General features: G+C 38.9%; 1 protein-coding gene across 1 annotated transcript in view; it reads left to right on the top strand.

Annotated features, from left to right (window-relative positions):
• Positions 1–233: 233 nt before the first annotated feature.
• Positions 234–13004, top strand: part of USP26 (ubiquitin specific peptidase 26) — a 60596-nt gene continuing 47825 nt past the window's right edge. Inside the window, exon 1 of the mRNA XM_003814497.3 lies at positions 234–271. The gene's annotated coding sequence lies outside the window, so the exon portion shown is untranslated. The remainder of the gene's footprint in view (positions 272–13004) is intronic.

Raw genomic sequence — 13004 nt, 5'->3', positions numbered from 1 at the left:
CTCTGCTCTTCTTGCATGGGTCCTTCTGGTGATATAGTGATTGATGACGGGGCAAGGACTTCAGTAGAAGGGACAGGGAAAGATGGGAACTGGAAGCATGGTGGGAAGAGAGCAAGAAGAAGTATTTATAGTACACAAAGGAGTATGTATAAACTGCTGCTTAGAGCAACTTCTTTTTTCCCCTAATTTTGACCTCTTCCCAACAGATTCCCTGTTTCTGCTTTAACCTGGGCTGCTTGCTAAGTGCTTGCCTCTCAGGATCCTTGTGGAGGTAAGGATATATATAAGTCACAGAGGAGAATTATTTTAAAAATATGTATTATTTTGACTCACAAAACAAAATGGATGCAGATGAAGGTTTTCACAGCCTATATGAGTGTTAATTAGAACCAGTTAGAGGCCTTGTCCATCAAAGGTGCTTATTTAATTCAAATATGTACACAGAGAAACTGGGCCTTATCAACTAAATCCATAGCTGGCACCAAGCCATCAGGAAACCCACAACCCAACAAGTCCTCTGTTTCCTTGGATTTTTGATCAAAACGAAGTCACCCTACACGCCTGGTCAGTATAAGCGTAGGTCATTTGGGTATTTAAACCCAGTGGATATTTTGATTCCTCTATTAAGCAGAAAACACTGTCCAGCTACCAATTGTCAGCCTCTCTCATTTTTGGCCATTACGTAAACCTGTCCTCCATTTGCACATGTATGTTAGCTTGGAAATATCAAGAGATCACAGAGGGATGTTTATAAAATTCCATAGAAAAATGCTTTAACTAAACTGAGGTTTATTGGTATTCCAGAGGAGTTGATAATGACTTGTTTCCCATCTGAGTCTGCTCCTCACCTCCTCCCCTCCCCTTGAACTTTTACTGGAGTCTAGGAATCAATTTTATCTAATTTCCAAATGTTTCTTGTCCATGATTTAGCTGGATTCATTATATATATACCCAGAGTAGAAGGTAACTTGGTGCATCTTAATGACATAAATATTGCCCTTACCTTGAAAAGCTTTTTCTCCCTTCTTGCTACCTTATTTTGTCACTTGTTAGTAGAATCAAGGGCTGTAATGATTATTTTATTAAAATGAGGGGTTCTCTCATAGTGCATTGACCCTACTGTCTCATTTCATTTTACTTATCACATGCAGGCATTTTTTGAAACTTTTATTTTTCATGGTGTTCTAATGAGTCAGAAGTGATCCCAAAAATCTTATCTCTTGGTCACTGAGAGTCCAGCTCTGGGACTGACATGCATTTCCTGCAGTTTCTCTGTGCAGGGCTCTTCAGAGGAGAGGTTAGCCAGCTACTCATTGGGTATACAAACCAGTTAGGAGCTAGAGGTTTGTGTTTTGTTTTAATTTCTATCAAACTTCTATGAAATGTGTGGAGTTTAGAGACTCAAATATCTCCAGGAGGTTTACTCACAAAAATAATAGTTCCTTAACCTACCATCATTCCTCCATTTCTTAATCACTTTGTTTATCCAGAAGCTACAACATGTGGTTGTGTGATTGTAGAAAAAACTACTGAAAACCGCTCAGAAAAATATGAGAGCACTAAAAGGATTTAAGATGTGGTTCTCTGACCACTTTTGTTGTCTGTCTGAGGGGAGAAGAGTTACAGGGGAGAAGTGTTACAGAGGTTGGATCCCCAGAAAACGGGGATCAGGAAACATGGAATAACAAATAAAAATGGTTTCTTACCTTCAAGGACCTACAGCCTAGAGGTAGGGAGAGGGCTGTGAACAGCGGCTTTTTGTAGAGCTGCTTTTGAGGATGACAATAAAGCAAACAGGAAGACAAAGGCCTTTGATGTGAAAGGTGATGTGGGCCATGTATGTTCAAGGCACTGTCTCCTGTCTGCTTCTCCCTTCCTACTTCTCTCTCTGCTTCAACATCTCCCCAACTGGACAAGCAACCCAAGGGATATCACAGGTCTGGGACTTTCGTTATGTGGCCCAAGATACAGCCAGCAAATATGGAAGAACATGTATATATACATAGCTAGAGATAAAACTATGGCATTTTGCAGACACTACTCCTCCCTCTGGCTTTCAGCTTTAGAATGTGGGCATTCAAAAGAAATGTCCAGTACTGTTGCCGCTCAGTTTTTTTTAAACTTTCATGTCTCTTCACACCCTGTGCCTTGTAGTTTGCTTCAACTAATAATCATACCTAAAGATGATTTTTAGTTGGACATTAGATGAATCTTTAAATTTTAGTACCCTTGAAGGCAATCTCAGTTTGAGATGTATCAGTTGCTTTAAATACTTCACTTAAATGTGTGTTACATCTGTGGTCCACTTTTTAAACACTTGGGCAAAAAGCTGGTAGCTCCATGCTCCTAATGCTATCATCTTTCTGTCTGTTATTAAAGTGACATAGCCGGGCGTGGTGGCTCATGCCTGTAATCCCAGCACTTTGGGAGGCTGAGGCTTGTGGATCACCTGAGGTCAAGAGTTCAACACCAACCTGACCAACAAGGTGAAACCCCATCTCTACTAAAAATACAAACTTAGCCAGGTGTGGTGGCGCATGCCTGTAATCCCAGCTACTTGGGAGGCTGAGGCTGGAAAATCTCTTGAATCCAGGAGGCAGAGGTTGCAGTGAGTGGAGATCGTGCCACTGCACTCCAGCCTGGATGACAGAGCAAGACTCTGTCTCAAAAAAATAAAAATAAAAATAAAAATAAATAAATAAAAATAAAGTGACAGAAAGACTGAGTGCTCTTTATACATGAGAAAAGGATAGTAAGTAGTGTTAATCATCATCTTTTTATCATCTGGAGACTGAGAACAATTTTTTTTATCCCAGAAAAGTATTTTTATTCACCAAAATGCAGGAGATTTGGGCTCCACTGCAGGTGTTTTAACTACGAATTTATTAGTCATAGCTTCTCAGCCTGCAAAATGATAGCTCAAAGTCTTAGGCATATGAGCTTCATGAGTTCACAGAAAACCAGGAGGAGACAGGCCAAATTAGGCAATATAAAAGGAGTAAAGGGGAAGTGTGTGTGAGCTGGGAAGTACTTTGGGGGCAATTTGATCATCCCATTTGTAAGGGTATCACCGTCTGAGAACCTTTCCCTTCTTATAATTAGTTTATATATTTGATTCATTTCTTTCTAAACACCTTTGCCTCAGTGGAAAATGAGTAGTTCGGAATTGGATTGGATTGCCTCTGTTCAGAACAGCAGGGCCTCAAAGAATTACAGAGAAATAAAGGTCCTTGGTAAAATGCTCTAAATAAGTGTAAGGAAGAAGCAGATACCAATGCCCATTTTGAGTATATGAGAGAGTACTACCTTCTTGCAAAGTTGGGATATTGGTGATGGGTGCAGCTCCTTTCCATTTTCGCTGTGAATTCTGCAATTCTGAGCTGGTATAGGTTTTGCTGCTATAGGGTTTGCTGGCCCTGCCTTTTTTGTGGATTTCTTTTGGGCCTGTGAAAAACGGTTCTGGGGAGAGGTGGCATCTTAAACTCCTCACTTAATTGGGGAGTTGTGTTACTTAGAACAGACTTCTAAGTAAGTGATGTTGTTCCAACATAATCCTTGACAGTTTTCCTTCAGCTTTTCCCTATTCCATGTCTTTCTGCTGTGCCTTAATCTGCAGTGGTGGTTGCTGCCTGTAATACTTCAGTTCCCTCTTGTAATCCCTCACTGATTTTCAGGAGGGCTTAGCTGAATTTAAAATTTTAACTCCTTACATTTGTCAGTGTCTTTTTCTGATGTTGGGCTGGTTCTGTGTACCAGGTTTCAGTGCCTTCTTTCTTCTGATTCTCCTGGTTTTCTGGTCTAGATCTTTATTTTTTTTAATATGATCTTGTTTGTGAGGCCTAACTATAGTGACACCTCTGAAATGATATGTTTTATGTCTGTTAAAAGCATCCATTCTTCAACTAAATCCTGCTTTCTTTTCATGAACTTCATCATACTATCCACAGTAAACAAAACCAAGCCTCGTTTTTGTCTGTACTTCTTCCATTTGGCTCTTCTTTATCATGTTTTTATCTTTGATGTGCCTTTCCTCTGGACACTAATTCCATAAATTTTTCTGCCATGTGGCCTTAGGAAACATGTAACTAATATATGTCCACCTACAATAACTGTCACTAGAAAATCATCTAGTAAGTCTTGTTAGTATTTTATACTGATATTTCTGCACTTTCCTTCTCATTCATCTATATTTTTTATCTTAATTTTCAAGAAGTGATTTCCTAATTGCCAGTTTCCCAATTACCGCCACATTTCTTCTGCAGCTCCACCATGTGCTTCTTAATAATTTTGTCTTTCTTGGCTTCTGTAAGAAATGGGAATTGGAGTCACTCCATTCCAATGTTTAAATTCTTGCCTCATTTCAATTGTTAGGTTCTTGGGTACTGGTCATCTTTGTCATCTTTAACAATTTAAACATCCTTTTGTATCTAAATGCACTCTTGAAGAGAATGGAGGCCTGGGTTTATGTCTTTTCTATTTTTATCTGTCCCTTCTGGTCTTCGAGATCTTTTATTCCCCTGTATGTACAGGTCGACTTCTAAGATCTCATACTTGGTATTAAGAAGTCTCTTATTCTGTTTTCTTCTATTTAAAAAAATTCTTCCACTGCTCATGATCTTTGATTTGGCAGATTACTTAACTCCTCTGAACTTTCGTTTCCTTAACTATAAAATGGAGCTAAGATCTGTTCCAGCTTCTTAAAGGGGCTGTTGTGAGAGTAGGAGTTAGGAGTATTGTTAATTCTGGGTCCTCAAAAATGCCACCGGAATAATCTGTTGCTAAGGCAAAATTGAGTTTATCCTGACTGTGGTGAGGAGGAGCACTACCTTGACAGAGTCTTAATAGCATGATGGAGGGGCATGCACAGTCTGGATATTTATGAGATTTTGGAGTGTGATTTAAGGTAGCTCTTTGAATGTAGAAGCTTGATCAGGATTGGGTAAGGATCATGATAGAATAGTTTTGATTGGTGGACACAACTAGGGGAAGCTTTTGAGGCAAGAGCTTTGATTTTAATCCTATCATCTGCTGAATGTCTGTTTGCTGTTCATTTGAATATTTCTTCTGGAATTTTCTGAAATGAACAGTTATTTTCAGGTTCTTTCTTCCTGTGCAAGAATGACCTGGACTAGTAAAGTTATGTTGATGGGTACAGTAGAAGTTTCTGAAATGAACAGTTATTTGCATTTGTTCCTTCCTGTGCAAGAGTTACCTGGACTAGTAAAGTTATGTTGATGGGTATGGTAGAATAATTATATTACTGAAGACAACCAAAGAGTAGAATCTTGCCCATGCAGACAGTGAGCTGTAAGGAGATAGATGCTTTTAGTTGTCAGCATACAGAAGCACTTTGTACTTCATGAATGGTTGTGGTAGCATTGATAAGGCAAATGATTTTGCTTGTTGTCGATTTTTATGCCTTTCTACCTAAATGCAATTATGTTTTCTGCTTAAACTTAGTCGAAAAGAAAATATTTATTCAGGATGACTAAGCTTCTGAAATGTCATTTAACTAACTTTCTTCAATACCTGGGCTCAGCCTAGCTTGAAAAAGTCAAGTGTATATTAACAACAGCGACTGTACATGATTTTCCTCCACTCCTTCAGAAAGTGACTAATCAAGAGAGAGAATGGAGGGCAAGTTCAGAGGGGTTTTCATTAAGGTTAATCCTTAAAAACAAAATAAAATATTTGGGGGCTGTGTTAGTCTATTTTGGGTTGCTACAAAGGGATACGTGAGACTGGGTAGTTTATAAAGTAAAGAGACTTATTTGCACTCAGAGTTCTGCAGGCAAATAGAGGCATGGCACTAGCATCTGCTTGGCTTCTGGTGAGGCCTCAGGAAGCTTATAATCATAGTGGAAGGCAAAGGGGGAGCAGGCGTGTCACATGGCAAGAGCAGGAGCAAGCAAGGGAGGAAGTGGCTGGCTCTTTTTTTGTTTTGTTTTGTTTGAGACAGAGTCTGACTGCCGTTGCCCAAGATGGAGTGCAGTGGCATGATCACGACTCACTGCAGCCTCAACTTCCTGGGCTCAGGTGATTCTCCCACCTCAGCCTCTTGAGTTGCTGAGACTACAGGCACACACCACCATGCTCGGCTAATTTTTTTGTATTTTTAGTAGAGGTGAGGTTTCATCATGTTGTCCAGCCTGGTCTAGAACTACTGGTCTCAAGCGATCTGCCCGCCTTGGCCTCTCAAAGTATTGGGGTTACAGGCGTAAGCCACCGCACCCAGCCAAGGTTATTTTAAACAACTAGATCTCACATAAACTCAGAGTGAGAACTCATTTATTACTGCAAGGACCAAAACATTCATGAGGGATCCGCCCCCATAATCCAAACATCTTCCACTAGGCCCACCTCCAACATTATCGGTCATATTTCAACATGAGATTTGGAGGGAGCATACATCCAAACTATATTGGGGCAGATATACTCTAACATGCTGAGTGCAACACTGGAAGCAAAACTCATCTGGCCAACCTGAGGCAGCTTTTTGCCTTCTTTGTAGTATATCTGAAAATGAAATCCTGGTGATTCTTTCCTGTCTAGCTTCCATTCTGGTCCTATTGCTGGCTTCACTAGTTAGCTCCAGCTACAAGCTACATAGTATAGATTTTTAAAAAATTCATCATGCTGTATACTGGAGAATGGGTTGCTCAGCTCACAGATTAGGGTAGGTAAAATATAGGAGGATTATATTTAACATTGGGCCAGCAGTTAAAATTTGGTTCTCCCAAGATAAATAGTTACACCAAAGTCAGATAGCTCTAGGCTACACAAACATCAAGTCAATATTATTGATTAGTTCTCTTAATTTAATAGTCAGGTGTGATTTCCTTCTAATTGTTCTGACACTGTTGTAGAAAATAAATGGACACAGGGGAAAGTACATTGTACTTTGGCATATGTTATGGCTTCTTGATAACCTAGAGCTTGTGTATTCATTTGATAATTTTGAAGAGCTTTTGAGACTTTGTAGTGAAGAAGGAAATTGCTACAGGAGGCTGTCCCCAGTACTTAGTATTGGTTACTCTTCCAAATGGATGTCTGTATTAGCTATATATTGATTTATAAGAAATTACTTCAAAGCTTAGCTTAAAATAATACACATTTATTATTTCCAAGTTTCTGTGGATGTGGAATATATGAGTGTGGCTTATCTGAATGGCTTGTAGCACAGGGTCTCCTAGGAAGCTATGATCCAGTTGTTTGCCAGAGCTGTATTATCTGCAGGGAGCACCTTGAGGAAGATCTGCTTCCAAGATCACTCATGTGGCTATTGGCAGGCCTCAGATCCTTACTGGTTGTTGGCTGGAGACATCAGTTTCTTGCCACCTGGGCTTCTCCATTGGACAGCTCCCAACATGGCAGCTAGTTTCTTTCAGAGTGAGTAATAGCAAGAGAAGTCTGTCAAAATGGAAGCCAGTCTTTTTATAACTCAATCTTGGAAGCAACATCCTGTCCTTTCTACTGTGTTCTCTTTGATAGAAACTAGTCAGTAAGACAAGTCCACCCTCAAGGGGAGGAGATTGCACAAGGGTGTGAATACCAGAACATAAGGACTGTTGGGGGCCATCTTAAAGGCTGCCTTGCATAATTTTTGACCCAGTCCTATAGTTACTTCAAAGGACCAGCAATCAGCAGTACTCTCTTCTGAGTACCCTGAGTATCATAAGATTGCATAAGATTATGCAATCTTATGAACTCAAAGAGTTAGCCTTTATATGAGTCTGTCACCATTGTGGAAGAGGAAATTTCATAGCATCATAAATTCATTCTGTTTCTTGCTAGATGAAAGGCATCACGTAGTTTAAAGCTCCGTAGCATCTAGAGCACCAAGAGAAACCCTTTGATGGTTTTCCCTAGAGACTGCATGTTTGAAAATTTTGTATGAACCAAATAAACTACATTATAGTGAATTTGGTTCTTAATCATATGGAAATTTTTGGTACTGGAAGCTATCAGTTTGAGCTTCTGATGACCTGTTAATCCATCAAGTTGATAAATTCCTGCCTTTCTACCTATTTGTACATATTTATCCTAAACTCTCAGACTTTGGTAATTTAAATAATACTGTAACCCTATTTGCATTGCCTCTGATTTCACAAAGGATTTAATAGACTAATGCAACTCTAAAAAGATGGGATAACGTGTGTAAAGGTACTCAAATAGTCTGGATTTCCTATTAAGCTAGAATAGGATTTTCTCTTCTTCTAATTTCCCTTCACCTGTAGCTATAGGGCTGTGGATAAAATAGCTGTATTTAAAACACAACACCTCTGCATCTCAGTTCTGTTTAATGTTGGTGAACTGTCTGACAACCTGTCTGACATATTTTTTTTTCTTATTTTTTACCTCCTCCTATAACTCTGGGACTTCTTTTTGTTCCATTTGCATGCCAAATACTTTCCATCTAAGGGCTTTTACTTGTGCTGTTTTCTCTGCCTGGAATGCTGCTCTTAGCGATTCCTGCCCTAATATCTTACCATCTCCCATTGCAGTGTGGTACTTGACCATCAGAGTACAAATCTGTACCATCATGAAATAGGAGAACTGGAGAGAACTTCAGAGTAATTTTCCTATCTCATTTGGTAGATACAAACATTGAAGAAAATAGATTTGCTCAGGAAATAATGCATGACATACTTGAAATAACTCAGGACAAGGCCAGACATTGCAGAAAATGTGAAAACACGTGGCAAAGAAAGAAATTTTCCCTCAGAACCTCACAGTCTAGTTAGAGAGGCAAAAGTAACTTAAATTCACTCTATCTGTATTATGACTTGAAGGAAAGGATACATTGCAGTTTAGGTCGAGAAATCTTAGAAAATCTTAATGGTGGGGTGCAACTTGTTCTAGCTTTGCAAGGATAGAGCAAGAGTAAGAATCAACAGAGGGGAGGGAGAGAGTACTGGAGAAGAAAAAGGTATGTGGTAAGGGTATAAAAGTGGGAGGACACAATAGGAACTGCCGTCTTTAATGCTGAGTTGCTGATTGCAATCTGCTGCTGCAACCAGACTTACATATTTCCTAAGCACTAATGTCATTTGACCCTGAGTACAGAGGCTTTATTAGATTATTACATCTGTGACACTATAGCTATTAGTCACACTCAGCCATAGGACTTGACAATATATTGGTGTTCTATTTTTACTTCTGTCCTGGTAATATCCCTGAAGTACTGAAATTATGACCAGAAAATTAATTTCTTTGCATTTGAATGAGAAATAAAAGAACAGTGGAATAATTCTACATTCAGGCTATAAATCTCTAGAGTTGTCAGAAACACTGTGTTAAAAGTTTAGACTGAATTTTGCATTAAGCTTTGCTGCTCCTCTCCAGAGGAACTGATGAGAGAAATACCAGATCATAGCATGTTAATGTAGTTCAAGGCTACTAAACAGATGCATGCACATACATGTACACATGGTTGTAATGTTGATTATTTTGCAAGATCAGGAAAGGAATGGCTGTTTGTTGTGCCACATACAATTTTCTTTCCTGAGTATGCAAATGAGACCAGCTACTTCTTAATCTAAGCTTCTCAGAGTTGTTTTTCTGAGGGATCTGCTTATGTGTGTGCAGTGTGTGTCTGTATGTTTGATTCCTCAACAGAGTATTCAAAGAACTATTCCAGTGCACTCTGGAAGTGAAAAAAGCACAGGGTACATAGAGGTTAAGAAGTTACATACATGTAAAGAAAGGACATCACATCTAATACTGAGAAATGAACACACAGGACCATATATGTTCTCTTTCATATTGAATTCCTGATAAGATGAGCTAGGCCATGTTCAAGGGCTTCCCAGAACTCTTCCCTAATACTTAGTCCACAGTCTGATACTGGCAAAGCCAGAAGGGCTCTTGGGGATCACTTCCCAATGTTTCAGTAAAGAAGTGGCCTTTAGTGGGATAAAGGCCACCCAGATTGTGATTGAGCTGAGGTCAAAGTCTTGCCTCCTGCTATATGTTGTTGGTTCCATTCCACTGTGCACCTTCCCTCTCTGGAGAACTCAAAACTCAAACTTCCAGGAAGTTGATAGTTATAAAGGCAGTACATTATCTCTTTTTTTCAGATGGAGGAATGGAACTATAGTGAAATGATTTATCTACAGTCACAAGGCCAGATATGGGACTAGGTCAGGAATCTCGGTGACCATGCTCTGGCCACACCTCTGTTTAATAACTGCATCAATATTTAGGAAGAAATGTCATGCAACTAAGTGGTGAATGTTATTACTTAGACTAACTAATATGTATTGCATGAGACATTTGGTCATTAGAAAGGCTTTGCCATCCTTCTGGAATTCAAAGTCGTATAGGGTTTCTTGAATGCTTATTTCCAGAGCTAGACTGGGGTTAGGGTTGAGGTATTAGGGGTAGAAGGGGAGAGTGGTGTGAGCATGCATAGTTGAAGTTAATAGGGGTTTAGCTGTCCAGCAGCTTCTAAGCATATAATAAACGTGCTTTGTAAGAGTGAAATTCATAGGTAGAAAGTAGTAAGCGCTACCTTTGAGGTCTGGACCTGGATCTAAGGCTTTATATCAGCATTCAAGTGTTTCTATAAGGTATAGGTACAAGGGAGTTTCTTAGGCACTTATTTTCTGTGAAGTTGGAGAACTCATTGGGCAAAATAAGAAATAAATAGAACCATTAGATGTCCTTGGAGAAAAGCGGTTTTTTTTTTTTGTTTTTTTTTTTGTTTTTTTTTGTCCCATGAAACAGCTTTGGACAACCGTCATCTCTAGCTCCATGAACTCAGCAAATAAGCATGGAGTTCTATTATATTAATAGAGTAGATTGAGGACATTTAATAACTCATTATTTTGCTTATATATTGAAATGAGTAATGAGAGTGAAGTACAAAGCCAATGTTAACTCTATGAATGGAGTACTGGTTTTCTACTTAATAAAAGCTACAATTAGTATGAATGTTGTTGTACACTGATTGCCAACTGCCTTGGAGTGCATATCACCCCCGTTTATTGCAATTTCTTTGACATTATTCCATTTGAATTATTTATCCTAGTTTTAAAGGGACTCTACGAAAAAATGCAATAAATGCTTATAATACTTTTTCAGAAAACTGTATTCCAAATCATTTTATAAAGCAGTGTGAAAACAGTAAAACAGTTATGAACCAAGTTGGCTGTCTATTGTTCTGGCTGATTGTCCAATTCAGGCCAGTCTGTGTTCACAGGCTGTCAAGTGCTATGAAAGGGTCTCCTCAAGAGGGTAGGAGGTCAGCCCATGTGACCTATAAGGTTTCTTCCAGCTCTTGAGTATACAATTTGGTGAAAAGCTAAACTGGTGGTAGACAGGATACAAACCATCTGCAAATGTCATTTAAAGTGTTTTGGATTTTTTTTCTTAGAGCTTATAAGGACCAAAATTCTTGCCAAAAGGCACAGCTTATACCTTCCTGTTTATGGTAGCCATTATTCATTTGTTCACATGATTTGAAATAATAGTGTTATGTTCAAATGCACAGTGCTATCACTTTAAAATGTAGTAAATTTTTCTTTACATGCCATTTACAGAATGCTCTGTCATACTTAACCATTGTGTTATTGAAGGGTGAAGGCAGTCAAGGACTTTATAGAGGTCCTATATATGTGAATGTATATATTTGAAATGGCTGAGTAGAGAGTTAAAGGATACGTGATAGCGTGCCTGTTTGTGGGTAATACTTTTCCTCATCTGGTGCATTTTCGTGTGCCGTGCATGCGCATGCATACACACATGCACACAGAACAGGGTTATCATGGCAGGTTATACCATCTGTAAGGCCAAGAGTTCTGTTTGTAGGGCTGCATTTTTATTTGTTCTAAAGTAGTGATTCTTAACATTTTCTTTGATCACAGATCAATTTGTTACTCTGTTGACATTGTATTTTATCTACTTGGAAAAATAGGCCTTTGCACATAGCCATACACTTTTGTAGTTTTCTAGAGATTCAAGGATTACATTGGGTGCCCAATGTATTACCCAGGGTAGGAATTCCTGTTAATCTTACCTAAGTAGTTATTTCTTTATTGGGTAATAAGATATTTGACTGCCTACCATGTACTGTGGCCCCTATGCTGGATGTCTTTACTAAGCAGCCAGGTGACCTTGGGGCCAACCCTTTACCTTCCCAGGTTTCCTATGATGTAAAATTAGAGCGTTCTAATGGATGATCCCTAAAGTCCCTTATAATGTTTTATTTACTCAGTCTTATTCTAGGCAATGAAGGGAATGCACAGTCCAAGCATCCAATAAGGTAGGACAGTGCCCAGAACCAGGCAAACGAAATAAACAAAGAGAAAAATGCTCTCACTAGGTAATCTGAAGACCAAACATTTAGGCAAAAAACTGTGTCACATTGGTACAAGTGTACTGCAGCACCAAGCCTGCTTCTATATATGGCATTTGATATTAGAATAATAATTAATTATGTTGTTAATCCTTTTGGACTATTGCATGGTTGTTTTACTTTATTGTTGGGTTGCTTTTAAAGTTTTTTTTTTAATTGAATCTTTTTCAACCTAATATTTAATGAGTTGAGTTACTGTTTCTGGACTGTAAGGTGGGAGGAGATATATCCTGTGTGAGGAAGCTATGAGTGGTATTTCACACAAATCCTTTCAAATAAATCAGATTTAAAGTGTTTATGTTATTATAGGCTGTACTGAAAACATTTCAAAAGCTCTTAGTAAACTTGTCCCTAGGCTGCTTATGTCTGCATTTATTCAGCTTTCAGATGTTCATTTGCTCATGTTGGGGGTATGTTTGTTTTAGTTTTTATCCAGTACCATTTATTTATGTATTATTATTATTATTATTTTTGTGATGGAGTTTCACTCGTTTCCCAGGCTGGAGTGCAGTGGTGCAATCTCAGCTCACTGCAACATCCGCCTCCTGGGTTCAAGCAATTCTCCTGCCTTAACCTCTCCAGTAGCTAGGACCACAGGGGCATGCCACCATGCCTGGCTAATTTTTGTATTTTTAATAGAGATGGG

The sequence above is a fragment of the Pan paniscus genome, chromosome X, assembly GCF_029289425.2.
Source record: "Pan paniscus chromosome X, NHGRI_mPanPan1-v2.0_pri, whole genome shotgun sequence".
In the NCBI taxonomy this organism is placed as follows: Eukaryota; Metazoa; Chordata; class Mammalia; order Primates; family Hominidae; genus Pan; species Pan paniscus.
Note: the sequence above shows the minus strand (reverse complement) of the source record. Positions and strands in the feature narration are given on the sequence as shown.